This window comes from Oryx dammah, unplaced genomic scaffold (genome assembly GCF_014754425.2).
Source record: "Oryx dammah isolate SB20612 unplaced genomic scaffold, SCBI_Odam_1.1 HiC_scaffold_11221, whole genome shotgun sequence".
Classification (NCBI taxonomy): Eukaryota; Metazoa; Chordata; class Mammalia; order Artiodactyla; family Bovidae; genus Oryx; species Oryx dammah.
The window spans coordinates 2,798-20,856 of record NW_024080614.1 but is presented as its reverse complement, the minus strand read 5'-3'; the positions used below and the strand labels follow the sequence as shown (position 1 = coordinate 20,856).

At 39.6% G+C, this 18,059-nt stretch overlaps 1 pseudogene; it reads right to left on the bottom strand.

Moving 5' to 3' along the window:
* Window positions 1-17: 17 nt before the first annotated feature.
* LOC120861064 lies at window positions 18-16,971 on the bottom strand (annotated as a pseudogene).
* Window positions 16,972-18,059: the final 1,088 nt, after the last annotated feature.

Sequence of the window (18,059 nt, the reverse complement as noted above, 5' to 3'; positions counted from 1 at the left end):
ACTCTAGGCTACATTACCAGAAGTTTCTTCTGGAAATCCTGGTTTTCATCCTTGAAAGAGCGCTTCAAGAAGACTGCAATGGCTTCCTTCTCACAGGCTGCGTGCACCTCCAGCAGCTCCTGGAGCGTGTCTGTGGGGAGGCTCAGTCACTGAGCCATCTGCTCACTGTAGTGGTCAGCTGCCTTCTGCATGGCTGCTGAGTTCTCCAGCTGGGCCAGAGTTGTCACCGTGTTCTCCAGACAAGGAACTGATCCACTGTTGATGGCATTTACATAGGCCTCCACCAGAATCCCCAACCCTGGATGAAACATTATATTTTGAAAATAGAACATTCTCCCTTGTTTTATGGACTTTAGATCAATACTCTTAAAATTATTAAAGTTTTATTGAATTTGAGGCTTTCTTTCTTCTCTTCTTTTCTTCATCTTCATCCTTATCCTCATCATTGTATCCTCCACCTTCTATAACTTTCTTATAGTAACATCACTGTGTCTCCCATTCACTCTATTTTATAGTTCTCATTTCATCTCAATACAGTATTAACTGAATTAGCTCAAAAAGTATGTTCAAGGTTCTCCTATAACACTTTTCCCATTGTAATAAAACACAAAGAACTTATATATATGTGAGTAAACTGCATATTTTGTGAGCACTATTTCCAAATGAAAATGTAGAGCCACATGCAAAAATGTCATCAAGAATTTCCAGACCATGATACAAACTTCAAAGCAAGCAGGCCCATCTCAGCACAGGGCACTATGTGACTGCCCCATTGACATGGGCATGAAGCCAGCACTACATAAGGTTATATTTAGACTTGTTTCTCAGACTCTCAATGAGTTTACATGGATTCATGACCTACTACTTATTATTGATTCATGTAAATTCACAGAATACCTTGTATATCATCACTAGATACACTTATCCACTCAGTGGTTCATCACCATGAATATGTCTGTCCTTAACATATCTTTAGTGTAATATTGGGTTGGCCAAAATGTTTGTTTGGATTTTTCCATAATATCTTACTGAAAAACCTGAAAGAACATTCTGGCCAACACAATAATTTCATGAGATTTGGTATGCTTCAAAAATGCCTCATACAGGGCAATTTTAATGAAGAAGCATGCATTTCTATGTGGGGATGAATATCGGATTTTCCAAATTATATAGAGAACACCCTTAATGAAGAAAAAAAAGAAGAAAGCACCATTATTGACAATACCAGAGTACATTTACAACTTCAACTCCACCACACATTCCTCAACCACAGTGAATCACAGAGAGACATGCTGTAGCAAAGGAGGCTCACTTCTCCCAGTGATAGTGATTCCCTCTTTTAAGGTCTTGGTCTTTGCATGGGCATAGATATATGAGCAGAAAAATTTTGACTGCTTCTGGTAATTCTCATCCAGTTGGCTGTCTGGTATTTCCTCAAGATGGAATAATTGTTTTCTGTTACTTGCAGGGCTGTCAAAGACGAAACACTTCCGTTTGGGAAAGAAATTCTTAATACACTCTCTGGGTAAGTTGGAATTTTGAATTTGGTGATGTTCCTCTGCAAAAGTGGAAAAGAACAATCAAAGAAGAGACAGACTCTTGGTAAGGGGGCTGAGGACTTTGATTTCCAGGAATTTTTGCAATCATTCTAATGCCTATGCCTATAAATTTTTGTATTTGACAATTAACCTTACATTAATCTACCATCAATTCAGTTCAGTTCATTTCAGTCGCTCAGTTGTGTCCGATTCTTTGCGACCCCATGAATTGCAGCACGCCTGGCCTCCCTGTCCATCACCAACTCCCGGAGTTGACTCAAACTCATATGCATCGAGTCCGTGATGCCATCCAGCCATCTCATCCTCTGTTGTCCCCTTCTCCTCCTGCCCCCAATCCCTCCCAACATCAGTCTTTTCCAATGGATCAACTCTTCTCATGACGTGGCCAAAGTGCTGGAGTTTCAGCTTTAGCATCATTCTTTCCAAAGAACACCCATGAGCAATGTCCTTTAGAATGGAGTGGTTGAATCTCCTTGCAGTCCAAGGGACTCTCAAGAGTCTTCTACAACACCAGAGTTCAAAAGCACCAATTCTTCGGTGCTCAGCTTTCTTAATAGTCCAACTCTCACATCCGTACATGACCACTGGAAAAAACATAGCCTTGACTAGACGGACCTTAGTCGGCAAAGTAATGTCTCTGCTTTTGAATATGCTATCTAGGTTGGTCATAACTTTCCTTCCAAGGAGTAAGCGTCTTTTAATTTCATGGCTGCAATCACCATCTGCAGTGATTTTGGAGCCCCCCAAAATAAAGTTAAATAAAGTTATCTACCAGAGAAACTCTATTTTTATACTGAGCCAAGATTGAAGGAAATACTTCTGGGGAGGAAAAAGAATTGTTTATACCAACTGAAGAAACTTTTCTTTTCCTTAGCCATTGCATAGTGTGCACTGGATCAATTATTAGGTGCTTCTTGAAAGTTAAGCCAATCCAAATAACTGTCAAAAACACTATTTTGATGTTAAAATCTCCATTTCAGACATGAAAAGTAATGGTGGAAATAAGGATACTCACAATATATCTGGGAAGGAAATCACATTGGGAACAAATGATATACAGGAAAGAAAAGCTTTATAAAATCGAATAAAAACGCACATTCTATAAATATGTTTTGAGATTACTTTAGAATACACAATCTCATGGTTAGATTGGCCTAAAGGAAAAGAGGACACGCCATCAGTCCTCTGCAACACTTTCTATTGGATTTGACAGTATCATACAGAGGGATTTGGGGCATATATCATCAGTTCAATAAATATTTATTGAAAGGGTAAGTATATGATTAAACAAAACCAATATTACTTCTAGGTACCACCTATTATTCTCTCTGCTAAATATAATCTGAGTAACCAACTTAGCATGTTAATATGACATATACCGTATAATTAGGTTATAGGTGGCTCAATCGTAAAGAATCCATCCGCCAGTGCAGGAGACACAAGAGATATGAGTTCAATCCCTGGGTAGGGGAGATCCCCAGAGGAGGAAATGGCAACCCACTCCAGTATTCTTGCCATCTCAAAGACACAGGAACCTGGCGGGCTACAGTCCATAGAGTCAAAAAGAGTCAAACATGACTGAGCAACTGAGCACATGAGCATGCATGTACATATGGTGTAAGTCTCTAGAATGAAGAGTATGATGTTATGAGAAAGGCTTTGAAGTCTGATAGTCTCACTGGAAGAATGTAGCAATGCTTTTCTTTTGAATGAATAAGAATATAAATAGTTGTCTATTAAGAATATATCTATATAGGGTATAAAAAACACTCTGTGAAATGTATCAATATTTCACAAATTAATGCTTTTATTTACCTTATGATTCTACATCTACCAATTTCAATCTGATGGGTTATTTTTCTCAAAGAGGAAAAAAGAAGCACTTAATATGTAATACAATATGTGAGACTTTTTCTTCATGATATTAATTTTTCTAAAATTGTTTGTTTAATACTAGATTCTAATTTTCCTCAGTGAGCTTATGCTCTGGTCTCTGAAGTTCTTCCAGTACCAATAATGACTGAAGCCACCCACCAGTCATTCACCAGGCACCATTAGCATGGCCTCATTCCAACCCCAAATTAAGATTGACATCAAGTGCTGAATATCAGGGCTCTTGATCCCACTTCCTACTGAGCTTTCTACCATCTTGCTCCTGCTCTGATACCTGGAATCAACTTCAAGGCATTCTCCAGGTACTCATCTTCAGTGATGGGGTTTCCATCAAACTCCAGCTCCAGCATGAAATCCCGCACAGTCCAGACAAAGTCTGGAAAGAATCTCACAAACTCGACTGAGTCCTCTACATCATCGGAGATGGGAGATGATTTGATTCTGATCAGCTCCGTTAATTCAGTCACGTAGCTGGGATCTTAGGTAAGGAAAAAGAAGCACTCTCCAACAACATTTCCAGATCTTACCCCAAAGCAAGTTTTACAAATATTCCCTTTTGCCCCATTTTACCAGCTCATCAGTCAACAGAATGGAGTCATGGAAAAGGAGAAACGGTGTCAGTTGCTATTCCCATAAACTGAATGAAATGTGCTAGTTCAGCTCTGGAAGGATACTGCAGCTGTTCCAGGGCCTGGTGGTTGATGGTGCCCATGCTGTTGTAGATAAAGGTACTGCTCAGGAGCACAGCCAGAGCAAAGGTCCATGAGTCATTTTTGGAGTCACCCTAGAAAGTGCATTACAGGGTGAGGACACTACTCCTCATGCTCTCATTCAATAGTTCATTTGCTATAACAGCAGACTGTAACTCGATAGGAAGGCAAGCAACATAAATTTTCAGCTCAGTTCAGTTCAGTTGCTCAGTCGTGTCTGACTCTTTGCAACCCCAGGGACTGAATGCAAATCTTTCTGGTGTTGATATTGACCCATCTAAGCTCTTTTGTGTGATTAGCTATTAGCAGAAGTGAATGACATCTTATATATGTTTGAATATTTACTATAGCACCTGGCACATAGAAGTTTTCCAGTAGAAAGTAGACAGTGATTTCCTTGCAACATTTTCTAGATAATGATGGATATTAGGAATAGAAATACTAATCAATTAAATTCAACTACTAACTGTTCATCTAGATAACAGGAGACACTCATTTGCTTACTTGAATATAAAGTTCCACATAATAATCCCTACCCTAGAGAGATGGCTTTCTGGAGGGTCAGATATATATGGGAACATACATATTTATCCAAGATGATAAACTACTCAGTGTGGAACCAAATGTGTTACTATAATAGACAAAGGAGTAATACCACAAAGGAAAAAAAAATGCTCTGTGCATTCAGAGCCAAGAGTGATTGTGTCTTACAGTGATGTGATGACATTAAGTTGAAAAGAACTGGGCATTAAAGAATTGACAGAAACTTCTCTGATAGCTCAGTTGGTGAAGAATTTGCCTGCAATGTGGGATAGTAAAGAATCTGCCTGGAATGTGGGAGACCTGGGTTTGATCCCTGGGTTTCAAAGATCCCCTGGAGAAGGGAAAGGCTATCCACTCCAGTATGCTGGCCTGGAGAATTCCATGGACTCTATAGTCTATGGGGTCGCAAAGAGTTGGACACGACTGAGGGCTTACACTTCAGTCACTTCAGGAACCATGCAAGTGGAAGGACCCACAGAAGCTGATCATGATTGCCAAAAATTGTGGTTATATAGAGGTATTATGAGATATATTTGATCCCTGGGTCCAGAAGATCCCCTGGAAAAGGGAATGGCTACCCACTCCAGTATTCCTGCCTGGAGAATTCTGTGTACAGGGGAGCCTGGCTGGCTACAGTCTATGGGGTTTCAATACTTGGACACGACTGAGTGACTAACACTTTCACTTTTTTCACCCAGATACATGACAGATAGTGAGACCAGCACGTGGTCCTGCTGCTATCAGTGTGCAGTTTGTTGTGCTTTGTCTTATGGCAAATGAGGTTAAAGGAAGCAGATTATGCAAACTACAATCTATTATGAATCATAGACCATCTTGGGTGACACTGATGTGATTACTGAATAAGTTAAATTTTTTTTAAAATTTTTCTTTTATTTTACTTTACAGTTCTGTATTGGTTTTGCCATACATTGACATGAATCCACCATGGGTGTACATGCATTCCCAAACATGAACCCCCCTCCCACGCCCCTCCCCACAACATCTCTCTGGGTCATCCCTGCGTACCATCCCCAAGGGTGCCATATCCTGCATCGGACATAGACTGGCAATTCGATTCTTACATGATATTATACATGTTTCAATGCCATTCTCCCAAATCATCTCACCCTCTCCCTCTCCCACTGAGTCCAAAAGTCCGCTATACACATCTGTGTCTTTTTTGCCGTCCTGCATACAGGGTCTTCATTGCCATCTTTCTAAATTCCATATATATGTCTTAGTATACTGTATTGGTGTTTTTCTTTCTGGCTTACTTCACTCTGTATAATCGGCTCCAGTTTCATACATCTCATCAGAACTGATTCAAATGTATTCTTTTTAATGGCTGAGTAATACTCCATTCTGTATATGTACCACAGCTTTCTTATCCATTCATCTGCTGATGGACATCTAGGTTGTTTCCATGTCCTGGCTATTATAAACAGTGCTGTGATGAACATTGGGGTACATGTGTCTCTTTCAATTCTGGTTTCCTCAGTGTGTATGCCCAGCAGTGGGATTGCTGGGTCATAAGGCAGCTCTATTTGCAATTTTTAAAGGAATCTCCACACTGTTCTCCATAGTGGCTGTACTAGTTTGCTTTCCCACCAACAGTGTAAGAGGGTTCCCTTTTCTCCACACCCTCTCCAGCGTTTATTGCTTGCAGACTTTTGGATCGCAGCCATTCTGACTGGTGTGAAATGGTACCTCATTGTGGTCTTGATTTGCATTTCTCTGATAATGAGTGATGTTGAGCATCTTTTCATGTGTTTGTTAGCCATCCGTATGTCTTCTTTGGAGAAATGTCTATTTAGTTCTTTGGCCCATTTTTTGATTGAGTTGTTTATTTTCTGGAATTAAGCTGCATGAGTTGCTTGTATATTTTTGAGATTAGTTGTTTGTCAGTTGCTTCATTTGCTATTATTTTCTCCCATTCAGAAGGCTGTCTTTTCACTTTGCTTATATTTTCCTTTGTTGTGCAAAGCTTTTAATTTTAATTAGATCCCATTTGTTTATTTTTGCTTTTATTTCCAGAATTCTGGGAGGTGGATCATAGAGGATCCTGCTGTGGTTTATGTCGGAGAGTGTTTTGCCTATGTTCTCCTCTAAGAGTTTTATAGTTTCTGGTCTTACATTTAGATCTTTAATCCATTTTGAGTTTATCTTTGTGTGCGGTGTTAGAAAGTGATCTAGTTTCATTCTTTTACAAGTGGTTGACCAGTTTTCCCAGCACCACTTGTTAAAGAGATTGTCTTTACTCCATTGTATATTCTTGCCTCCTTTGTCAAAGATAAGGTGTCCATATGTGTGTGGATTTATCTCTGGGCTTTCTATTTTGTTCCATTGATCTATATTTCTGTCTTTGTGCCAATACCATACTGTCTTGATGACTGTGGCTTTGTAGTAGAGCCTGAAGTCAAGCAAGTTGATTCCTCCAGTTCCATTCTTCTTTTTCAAGATTGCTTTGGCTATTCGTGGTTTTTTGTATTTCCATACAAATCTTGAAATTATTTGTTCTAGCTCTGTGAAAAATATCGCTGGAAGCTTGATAAGGATTGCATTGAATTTGTAAATTGCTTTGGGTAGTATACTCATTTTCACTATATTGATTCTTCCGATCCATGAGCATGGTATATTTCTCCATCTATTAGTGTCCTCTTTGATTTCTTTCATCAGTGTTTTATAATTTTCTATACATAGGTCTTTAGTTTCTTTAGGTAGATATATTCCTAAGTATTTTATTCTTTTTGTTGCAATGGTGAATGGAATTGTTTCCTTAATTTCTTTTTCTACTTTCTCATTATTAGTGTATAGGAATCCAAGGGATTTCTGTGTGTTGATTTTATATCCTGCAACTTTACTATATTCGTTAATTAGCTCTAGTAATTTTCTGGTAGAGTCTTTAGGGTTTTCTATGTAGAGGATCATGTCATCTGCAAACAGTGAGAGTTTTACTTCTTCTTTTCCAATTTGGATTCTTTTTATTTCTTTTTCTGCTCTGATTGCTTTGGCTAAAACTTCCAGAACTATGTTGAATAGTAGTGGTGAAAGTGGGCACCCTTGTCTTGTTCCTGACTTTAGGGAAAATGCTTTCAATTTTTCACCATTGAGGATAATGTTTGCTGTGGGTTTGTCATATATAGCTTTTATTATGTTGAGGTATGTTCCTTCTATTCCTGCTTTCTGGAGAGTTTTTATCATAAATGGATGTTGAATTTTGTCAAAGGCCTTCTCTGCATCTATTGAGATAATCATGTGGCTTTTATTTTTCAATTTGCTAATGTGATGAATTACATTGATTGATTTGCAGATATTGAAGAATCCTTGCATCCCTGGGATAAAGCCCACTTGGTCATGGTGTACGATCTTTTTAATGTGTTGTTGGATTCTGATTGCTAGAATTTTGTTGAGGATTTTTGCATCTATGTTCATCAGTGATATTGGCCTGTAGTTCTCTTTTTTTGTAGTATCTTTGTCAGGTTTTGGTATTAGGGTGATGGTGGCCTCATAGAATGAGTTTGGAAGTTTCCCTTCCTCTGCAATTTTCTGGAAGAGTTTGAGTAGGATAGGTGTTAGGTCTTCTCTAAATTTTTGGTAGAATTCAGCTGTGAAGCCGTCTGGACCTGGGCTTTTGTTTGCTGGAAGATTTCTGATTACAGTTTCAATTTCCGTGCTTGTGATGGGTCTGTTAAGATTGGCTATTTCTTCCTGGTTTAGTTTTGGAAAATTGTATTTTTCTAAGAATTTGTCCATTTCTTCCAGATTGTCCATTTTATTGGCATATAATTGCTGATAGTAGTCTCTTATGATCCTTTGTATTTCTATGCTGTCTGTTGTGATCTCTCCATTTTCATTTCTAATTTTATTGATTTGATTTTTCTCTCTTTGCTTCTTGATGAGTCTGGCTAATGGTCTGTCAATTTTATTTATCCTTTCAAAGAACCAGCTTTTGGCTTTGTTGATTTTTGCTATGGTCTCTTTTGTTTCTTTTGCATTTATTTCTGTCCTAATTTTTAAGATTTCTTTCCTTCTGCTAACTCTGGGGTTCTCCAATTCTTCCTTTTCTAGTTGCTTTAGGTGTAGAGTTAGGTTATTTATTTGACTTTTTTCTTGTTTCTTGAGGTATGCCTGTATTGCTATGAACTTTCCTCTTAGCACTGCTTTTATAGTGTCCCACAGGTTTTGGGTTGTTGTGATTTCATTTTCATTAGTTTCTATGCATATTTTGATTTCTTTTTTGATTTCTTCTGTGATTTGTTGGTTATTCAGAAGCGTGTTGTTCAGCCTCCATATGTTGGAATTTTTAATAGGTTTCCATCTGTAATTGAGATCTAATCTTAGTGCATTATGGTCAGAAAAGATGCTTGGAATGATTTTGACTTTTTTGAATTTATCAAGGTTATATTTATGGCCCAGGATGTGATCTATCCTCGAGAAGGTTCCATGAGCACTTGAGAAAAAGGTGAAATTCATTGTTTTGGGGTGAAATGTCCTATAGATATCAATTAGGTCTAACTGGTCTAATGTATCATTTAAAGTTTGCGTTTCTTTGTTAATTTTCTGTTTAGTTGATCTGTCCATATGTGTGAGTGGGGTATTAAAGTCTCCCACTATTATTGTGTTGTTGTTAATTTCCCCTTTCATACTTGTTAGCATTTGTCCTACATATTGCGGTGCTCCTATATTGGGTGCATATATATTTATAATTGTTATATCTTCTTCTTGGATTGATCCTTTGATCATTATGTAGTGGCCTTCTTTGTCTCTTTTCACAGCCTTTGTTTTAAAGTCTATTTTATCGGATATGAGTATTGCCACCTCTGCTTTCTTTTGGTCTCTATTTGCGTGGAATATCTTTTTCCAACCCTTCACTTTCAGTCTGTATGTCCCTTGTTTTGAGGTGGGTCTCTTGTAAGCAGCATATAGAGGGTTCTTGTTTTTGTATCCATTCGGCCAGTCTTTGCCTTTTGGTTAGGGCATTCAATCCATTTACGTTTAAGGTAATTATTGATAAGTATGATCCCGTTGCCATTTGTTTTATTATTTTGGGTTCGGGTTTATACTCCCTTTTTGTGTTTCCTGTCTAGAGAATATCCTTTAGAATTTGTTGGAGAGCTGGTTTGGTGGTGCTGAATTCTCTCAGCTTTCGCTTGTCTGTAAAGCTTTTGATTTCTCCTTCGTATTTGAATGAGATCCTTGCTGGGTATAGTAATCTGGGCTGTAGGTTATTTTCTTTCATCACTTTAAGTATGTCTTGCCATTCCCTCCTGGCCTGAAGAGTTTCTATTGAGAGATCAGCTGTTATCCTTATGGGAATCCCCTTGTGTGTTATTTGTTGTTTTTCCCTTGCTGCTTTTAATAGTTGTTCTTTGTGTTTGATCTTTGTTAATTTGATTAATATGTGTCTTGGGGTGTTTCGCCTTGGGTTTATCCTATTTGGAACTCTCTGGGTTTCTTGGACTTGGGTGATTATTTCCTTCCCCATTTTAGGGAAGTTTTCAACTATTATCTCCTCAAGGATTTTCTCATGGTCTTTCTTTTTGTCTTCTTCTTCTGGGACTCCTATAATTCGAATGTTGGAGCGTTTCATATTGTCCTGGAGGTCTCTGAGATTGTCCTCATTTCTTTTAATTCGTTTTTCTTTTTTCCTCTCTGATTCATTTATTTCTACCATTCTATCTTCCATTTCACTAATCTTATCTTCTGCCTCCGTTATTCTACTATTTGTTGCCTCCAGAGTGTTTCTGATCTCATTTATTGCGTTATTCATTGTATATTGACTTTTTAAAATTTCTTCTAGGTCCTTGTTAAACCTTTCTTGCATCTTCTCAATCCTTGTCTCTAGGCTATTTATCTGTGATTCCATTTTGATTTCAAGATCTTGGATCATTTTCACTATCAATATTCGGAATTCTTTGTCAGGTAGATTCCCTATCTCTTACTCTTTTGTTTGGTTTGGTGGGCATTTCTCCTGTTCCTTTACCTGCTGAGTATTCCTCTGTCTCTTCATCTTGGTTATATTGCTGCGTTTGGGATGGCCTTTTTATATTCTGGTAATTTGTGGAGTTCTCTTTATTGTGGAGCTTCCTCACTGTGGGTGGGGTTGTATCAGTGGCTTGTCAAGGTTTCCTGGTTAGGGAGGCTTGTGTTGGAGGTCTGGTGGGTGGAGCTGGGTTTCTTCTCTCTGGAGTGCAGGGGAGTGACCAGTAATGGGTTATGAGACGTCTAAAGTTTTGGAGTAACTTTGAGCTGCCTGTATATTGAAGCTCAGGGGTGTGTTCCTGTGTTGCTGGAGAATTTGTGTGATATGTCTTGCTCTGAAATTTGTTGGCCCTTGGGTGGAGCTTTGTTTCAGTGTAGGTATGGAGGCGTTTGATGAGCTCCTATTGCTTAATGTTCCCTGAATTCAGGAGTTCTCCGATGTTCTCAAGCTTTGGACTTAAGCCTCCTGCTTCTGGTTTTCGGTTTTATTTTTACAGTGGTCTCTAGACTTCTCCATCTATACAGCACCGATGATAAAACATCTAGGTTAAAGATGAAAGTTTTCTCCACATTGAGGGGCACCCAGAGAGGTTCACTGGGTTACATGGAGAAGAGAAGAGGGAGGGGGTAGTTAGAGGTGACTGGAATGAGATGCGGTGAGATCAAAAGAGGAGAGAGCAAGCTAGTCAATAGTCACTTCCTTATGTGCGCTCCATAGTCTGGACCTCTCAGAGGTATTCACGGAGTTATACAGGGAAGAGGAGAGGGAGGAAGTAGACAGAGGTGGCCAGGAGGGTAAGAGCGAGGAATGAAAAGGAGAGAGACAAATCCAGCCAATAATCAGTTCCTTAGGTGTTCTCCACCATCTAGAACTCACAGAGAATCACAGAGTTGGATAGAGAAGAGATGGGGGTGGGGGAAAGAGACAGAGGCCACCTGGTGGAGAAAAAGGAGAGTCCAAAAGGAGGAGAGAGTGGTCAAGCCAGTAATCTCGCTGTCAGGTAAAATTGGGTTTTGAAATGTACAAAATTGACAACAGAAACCAAAAAGCAAAGATTAAAAACCTAGAGTAGAGGTTGGATTTTCAAAAATACAATATTAAAGAGAAGAAGCAGAAGGAAGAAAGAAAAAAAAGAAAGAAAAAAAAAGAAAAAAGAAAAAAATAATAAGAAAAAATAAGAAAAAAAAAAACCCACAAGATTAAAAAAGAAATACCAACAACAACCACACAAAGACTATATATGGTGTTTGCCTTAAAAAAGTCATCTTTTTTTTTTTTTTTGCAAAGTAATAGTAAGTTATAGAAATAAAAATTAGAGGAGAAATAGAAGACTTAACAATTTAAAAAAAAGTTAGAAAAAAAGAAAAAAGAAAAAAAAAATAAGGAATGATTGTAAAAATAGTGAAGATATATCTGGTCCTTCTGTGATGTTATGGGCCATGTGGGGTCACTTCCAAGGCGGTTCCCTCTGTTTAACTTCTGTTTGCTGGTCTCTTCAGTGTCTGAATTCCGTCCTGACACAGGGGGGCGGTGGTGGACACTTTTTTTTTTTTTTTTTTTTTTTTTAGGCTCACTAGTTCAGTCGCGCTGTGGGGAGGGGGGGATGCTGCAAACAAATAGCACTGTTGTGGGCACACAGCATCTCAGCCCTGCTGGACCTGTCCCCCACCACGGTGCACAAACCCATGGGTTATAGCTTCTACTGGACTATAACTATAGTCTTCCACCACTATAACTGGTGGAAGACTGGTTATAGTCTTCTGACTATAGCCAGACTTCCACTAGTCTAGCTTTCACCAGACTTCCCAAACTAACAACTTGTATAGGTTATCACTTTGTGTAACATGGTTCTGTGTGCTGATAACACTGCATATTTCTTACCTCCCCAACTGAACTCTGGGCGTTTAGCTCCATCACTGTGATACATGTTGCATTTAACACAAAGCCCTGGGATTCAGATGCCCAATAGATATTTGTAAATTGTGTCTTTCATCTCCCCTGGAGGAGGTCATGGCAACCTACTCCTGTATTCTTGCCTAGAGAATCCCCATGGACAGAGGAGCCTGGTGGGCTACAGTCCATGCGGTTGCAAAGAGTCAGTCACAACTGAGCAACTAAGCAACAGCACAGCACATTCTTTGTCTCAGTGCTGAAAATAAGAAGATCTATCTATAATAACCAAACTATTGAACTTATTATAGAATAAATTCAAGCAAAGTTTTTTAGCCTCATTATTCATAGTTTGATTTGCATAATTTGATTGGGACATGTCATAAAAATTGAACTGAGGTGGGAAATTGAAAAGTAAGTAGAGTAAGGCATAAAGAAGATTCCCTGCCTTACCTTTTCCATATCACCCAGACCCTCAGTGTCCAGAAGGACCAGAGTGTGGTTCTCCTTGGAGGGGTGGGGCACACACCACATCCAGATTCCCTTGGTTTCAGACTGCACTGTGGAGCCCAGACAGAAGCCTGCACAGAAAGAGGATTAAGCAACACACAGTAAAAGCAGAGAGTTCAGGCTACCCAGGGGTTGCTTTGGGTAAAATAGTTGGAATGTGAGTGCCTGGGTTGGGGACGGGTGTTTCCATTTTAGCAAGGACAAGTGCTACACATACTCAGGACCTTCCCAAGAAACATTTAATGTCCCTTATCCACCTTCTAACAATGGCTCATACTGTGTCACACGAAGAGGTCAGTGTAAACTGTATTAACCTTTCCAGTTATCTGATATTGAAGAGCTCCCATATCCTCCACTTTCTGATGGCGTCCCACTAGTACCAGTAAGAGGTCAGGAGTAAACCTCCTGTTCCCCTGGCTTCCACCCTCGTGAGCCACGTTGTCCCAGCGCCTCTGTTCCTCTACCTTGACCACACCTCCTTTTGTTTAGCTCCATCCAGTAGCTCTGGTCTCTGTCACATTCTGGAATCCATTCATTGCTTGCTTCTTCACACTACAGAAGATATAAAGGCTACGTGGCCACTGTTCCTGCCACCCTCTGATTGCTTCTGCATCCTTCATTGATTTCTTTTGCTCTGCTTGTGCCTTTGTGATTGCTTCTTCATTAAACATGGTTTACCCCTTAAGTGACTTCTGTATGTCTTTCCAGGACCTGGACTGATATATCACCGACTGATATATCACCTCTTGATAAGATATATTTTTCCTTCCCTTTCTCCCTGTATTTTCCTCATTTCTGTTCTCCTCTTCAAGAAAAGATGAATTCTTTGTTCATTGACTTGAGGTTGCTGATATGACAGCAGTGAATCAGAAAAGACCCATGAGAATTGTTTGCCCTTTTTCTAGTCTTAAGACAACTGAGGAGATTGTGTGTGTGCTCGGTCTGTAGCCCAGCAGGCTCCTCTGTCCATGGGATTTCCCAGGCAAGAATATTGGAGTGGGCTGCATTTCTTGCTCCAGGGCATCTTCCCCACCCAGGGATCTAACTTGAGTCTTGCAAGGTTGCTGCATTGCAGGCAGATTCTTTACTGCTGAGACACCAGAGAGGCCCAGAGGGAGATTATGTCAGGTATACGCCTAAAAGCTGCAGGCAGTGCATCTGACCTATAGTCCAAGATTTTACGTGCCCACCAGATGCCCATGGTCCCTTCAATGAGACTAGAAATGGATATGATGATATCCCTAGTGGAGCATGGTTCAGCACGGCTCAGGCCATTCAATGATCATATCCTGTGTGTTCTTTTCAGAGAGGATAGAACCCCTGAGGTGATCTGCACTCTTCGACATCGTGATGGCTTTTCACTGTTTGTCGATTAATACGGAAATATAAGCTCCCATTTCCCTCATGGAGAAAAGACGAGGTATAACTGGGGGTCATCGCTGTCAGTTATGTGAGGTAAAGGACAGACAAAGAAGTCACCACAAGGGCAGAGTGCAGTGACTTGCTTCTGCTCGTGGACCTTGACTAGGCACCAGTTCTGTTTGATTTTTGGTTTTGATCTCCTTGTCATTCAACTGGAGTGGTAGAGTCACAATTCAAGTTCTTTAAAACATAACTAAGTGAGGGATTTCCTTAGTAACAGAATTTGTTGTTCAGTTGCTCAGTCAAGCTTGACTCGTCACAACACCATGGACTGCAGCAAGCCAGGCTTCCCTGTCCCTCCCCAACTCCTGGAGTTTGCCCAAGTTCATGTCCATTGTGTCCGTGATGCCATTCACCTCCTTATTGTCTGATATTATCACAAAAGAATAAAAAGACTATTGTTGAAACACCTTGATTGTTCAAACACTTTGACTGATAACCCTTTCTCACAGTTTTTAAATCTCTAATCACTCAAAAATGACATATTAAGTAATATCACGTGACAGAGAAACAAGTCTTCCCCTGACTAGTTGTCAGGAGTTTCTCTAAAAGAAAAGCAAATATAAAATATTTTTATTTGAGGCCAATAGGAGATTTCAAAGCAAAAAGAGGAAGAAAGGAAGAAAATAGAGTAAGCGAGATAAGAGACAGAGTCTGAGAGAGACATTGAGAAATAGCTAAGATTCTGAGATTTTGGTTGGCTGAGGTTCTACTCCCTAATCATGCTGAGACACTGAGCCACATAAGAAGGCATTAGGAAAGAAATGGTGTGTAGTTTTCTTAGACAGCAATATCCAAGACATTGTCAGATTGGCCCTAAAATCAGTAAGAACCAAGAAAGCAACTCGGTAGAAAAAGAAAGATTTCATAAAATTGGAAATGTAAAGAGTAAATTAATATGTTCAAAGGTACAGATGCTTATTTGTAGTGAGGCTGATGTGGAGAATTCCAGTTACTGCTAATAAGCACATAAATTGCACATAAAACTTCAAAAACTGTTTGATATTGTCTTGAATGCCTGAAAATATATGGACTCTATGACCCAGCAGTTACACTTCTGAGTATATCACACAGGGGTAGCTAGTGTACATGTGCATCAGGATATATACAAGAATATTCACGACAGCAGGATCCATAAAAGGTAAACTACAGATAATAACTGTTCATCAACAATGAGTGAATTCTTCTACCCTTTGTCAATAGCATACTGTAAAGTAGTGAACAAAATCAATTACAGTCAAGTATGACAAACTAGATGAACCTTATAAACTTCTTGTTGAGCAAAAGAAGCAAGACACCAATGATTGGCACAATTTAGTTACCCTTGTATTAAGTTCAAGCTATGTTTTACAACCTGGGTGTGGTTCAGCTGGCAAAGAATCCGCCTACAATGTGGGAGACATGGGTTTGATCCCTGTGTTGGGAAGGTTCCCTGGAGAAGGGAAAGACTGTATATTCCATGGGGTCGCAAAGAGGCGGACACGACTGAGCAACTTTCACTTTCACTTCATGTTTTACAAATGCAGAAATACAATATGAAGCAATTTTTTAAAAGGAAGTGTAAAAGAATACCCCATGAAAATCAGGATACTGGTGAAGTCTAATGAAGGTTTCAGAGGGCATAACTTGGGATTTTGGGTGTTGAAGTATTATTTCTTCATCTGAATAGTGATTAGACAGATGATTAAATTATGTTTATCAATTTTACAGTATTTATATACATATATTTTATGCACCATTCTGTATGTGTTATAGTTGATACTAGGAAAAGGAGAAAACGAAAGTATAATTTACCAAAGTTTGGAAATAAGCAAATTAAATGAAGCAAAAAAAGGTGGGTGATAGCCCCATTGAGATATGGGTTTTACAGAGATTCATCTGTCTGTACTTCCTTCTATCCTTTTTAAAAACAGAACATCTTGAACAACATTTCTGTGCTACCTGAAATGAGCCTGTGGTTTAGGGTAAACGTGGTGAAGGAGAAGGGAAGGGCATGATTGTTGAAGATGAGCTCCTGAGCAGATGGCAGTGGATAGGATTAGGACGAATGAGGTAGATTTTTGGATGAGGTTGGGAATTCTCGATTACTGGATAAAAGAGTTAACATTGTGGAGGGATGGGTTTGAAGTTATAAATTTGGTGGTGAGAATTAGAAGTTTTCTTCAGTAGGGAGTTAGGCTCTTCATTAACATGACCCTAGAGGAGGAGGATCAGCAGACTGTGTTATCACTGCTTCCAAGTAAAAGGTCTTGAACAACACTCACCATGGTTCTGTCCTGCCAGGCGGTTCATCAGGTAGGACTTCCCTGTCCGATAGAGCCCTGCAATGGCCACCACCACCACAGGCTGAGATATCTGCTCGAGAATCTTCAGTGCTCTGGGATTTACTAGCAGCTGATTGTTCTGGTTTTCCACCAGACAGATGGGGTCCATTATGATGGACCCAGATGCCACTGTCAACTGTAACCCAGAAGAACAATTCAGTAAAACACAAGATCCCCATGTCATTTCTCATGGTGCACATCAGGCTTCTGCTTATGGAACCTGTACATCAATTCTCTATTCTTTGTATGTTTCTAAAAGGTAAGTATTTAGCCTAGTGTGCTAAGGCCTATACAGGTGAATCATGTACATTCCCTCATGGATCCTTAATGAACCCTAAAGCAACCTGTCCATGGGAGGCATGCAGTGAATAGAATGAGAACACCAAGCACTGACGATGGAGCCTTGAGAACACACACATTTAGGGTGCTACTGGAGATCAGTGGAGAAATAACTCCAGAGAGAATGAAGGGATGGAGCCAAAGCAAAAATAATACCCAGTTATGCATGTGACTGGTGATAGAAGCAAGATCCGATGCTGTAAAGAGCAATATTGCATAGCAACCTGGAATGTCAGGTCCATGAATCAAGGCAAATTGGAAGTGGTCAAACAAGAGATGGCAAGGGTGAACGTCGACATTCTTAGAATCAGCAAACTAAAATGGACTGGAATGGGTGAATTTAACTCAGATGACCATTATATCTACTACTGTGGGCAAGAATCCCTCAGAAGAAATGGAGTAGCCATCATGGTCAACAAAAGAGTCCAAAATGCCGTACTTGGATGCAATCTCAAAAACAACAGAATGATCTCTGTTCATCTCCAAGGCAAACCATTCAATATCACAGTTATCCAAGTCTATGCCCCAACCAGTAACACTGAAGAAGCTGAAGTTGAACAGTTTTACGGAGACCTACAAGACCTTTTAGAACTAACCCCCCAAAAAGATGTCCTTTTTATTATAGGGGACTGGAATGCTAAAGTAGGAAGTCAAGAAACACCTGGAGTAACAGGCAAATTTGGCCTTGGAATGCGGAATGAACCAGGGCAAAGACTAACAGAGTTTTGCCAAGAAAATGCACTGGTCATAGCAAACACCCTCTTCCAACAACACAAGAGAAGACTCTACATATGGACATCACCAGATGGTCAACACCGAAATCAGACTGATTTATATTTTATGCAGCCAAAGATGGAGAAGCTCTATACAGTCAACAAAAACAAGA